Consider the following 2,002-nt stretch of genomic DNA (forward strand, 5'->3'; position numbering starts at 1 on the left):
ATAAGTACATGAGTCAAAAATTATGGAAAAGTAAAAGAAAAGATTCTTTCATTGTTTTACAAACCCTCCCCCAGGTCCCCTCCCACTTTTGATTTGGTGACTGCTGGTGTTAAGAGTGTTGCTTGTAGAGCCAAGTAAGTTGTAATTTTTAACAATCTCAATCTCTTCCCCATCTATCATGGTGCTTCCAAGTGGTCCCATCGTGGGAATCTTCTTGATGTTGAACTTCAATCCGTTTTTCGGACTACAGTCTTTGGCCTTCTACAACAAGAGCTTCAGGTCTTCTTCAGTTAGAGCAAGCGGCGTTGTGTCATCTGCATGCCATAGATTGTTAATGAGTCTTCCTTCAATCTTGATGCTACATTTCTCCTCAATAGAGCCCTGTTTCCTGAATGGTCTATTTTGCTTACAGATTGAAAAGGTATGGGGACAGGATGCATCCCTGACACACTCCTTTCCTGATTTTGAACCATGCAGTCTTTCCTTGCTCTGTTCTGAGGACTGCTACCTGGTCCAAGTATAGGTTTTGTACAAACATAGTCAAGTGTTCTGGGATTTCCATGTTCCTCAAAGTTAGCCAGTTTGTTGTGATCCACACAGCCACACAGTCAAATGCCTTTGTATAGTCAATGAAACACAGGTAGACATTCATCTGGTACTGCTTTCTGCAAAGATCTATCTGGCATTGGCAATACTGTCCCTAGTGTCACAGTCTCTTCTAAACTCAGCTTGTATAGTGTTTTCAATTACTTTCTATGCATCAGAAAGCTAGACATGAGTAATGATGACAAAAGATGGATACGTTTGAATTGTGGTGCTGGTAAAGCGTATCAAACGTACCATGGACTGCTAAAAGAACAAACACATATGTCTGAGAGAAGGTGAAGCCAAGTTTCTCTTTGAAGGTAGAGATTTTGAGACTCTGTCTCAAATATTTGGGCATATAGCCAGGAGGAACCAGTCCTTAGAGAAGGATATCATACTTGAAAGGGTGGAGGGACAGCATAAGAATGGAAGACTCATAATGAGATGGATTGGCAAAGTAGCTGAGATAATGATAATGAGAATAGTGTGTCAGAGACAGTGAGACCAGTTCAGAAAAGGGCAGGGTTTAGAGTTATTGTACATACAGTTGCTATGAGTTGCAGGTAACTCAATGGCACACAACAACAACAACAAGCAACATGACCAAAATATGTGAGACAAAGCTTTATCATCTTGGCTTCCAAGAAGCACTCTGGCTGCATCTTCTCCAAGACGTACCTGTTTCTTTTAGTCAGTCCACAAGATATTCTGCACTCTTTCTTCTTTAATACCACACTTCGAGAGCATTCATCTTTTTTTTTTCTTTTATCTTTATTTGTTGTCCAACTCTCAGATGTATGGCAAATTATTGAAAATGTAGTTGACTGAATCAGGCAGAATTTAGCCCTCAAACTAACATCATTATTGTTTGCCAATTCATTTCATTGGATGTATTTCTCATTTTTGATGATCTTAAATTTTACCATGCATGATATCCTTCTTCAGTGTTTGTTCCCTCCTGATAATATGTTTCAAGAAAGTGAAAGGAACGTTCTGTATGTACTTCTACCAAGGCAGATTTGTATGTTCTTCCAGATGTCTGTCTGGAATATTCAATACTCTTTATCAACACTACAGCACAGGTCCATTAGTTCTTTGGTATTCCTTTTTCAATGTCTATCTTTTACCATTGGGATCTCAAAAGCCATAATGGCTATCTATGGTGGACAGTGTTTGGTGGAGCTCCCAGTTTTTAAGATAGGTTGAGAAGCAGGAGTGGCATCTACTTCCTAAACCACATGCCTCTGGAAACTCTGTGAACTCGGAAGAATGATAGTTATAGAAAGGTTTCAGGTCTTTTGTTCATGGAATCACTATGAGTCATGAACAAACTGATGGCAATCAACAGCAACATGAAACCTATACCTAAATCAATAAGTTGTTATATAAGCAGAGTAAAGGAATATACAATGGATTA

The sequence above is a fragment of the Elephantulus edwardii genome, unplaced genomic scaffold, assembly GCF_000299155.1.
Source record: "Elephantulus edwardii isolate Elephantulus edwardi_28Jun2011 unplaced genomic scaffold, EleEdw1.0 scaffold00153, whole genome shotgun sequence".
Lineage (NCBI taxonomy): Eukaryota > Metazoa > Chordata > Mammalia > Macroscelidea > Macroscelididae > Elephantulus > Elephantulus edwardii.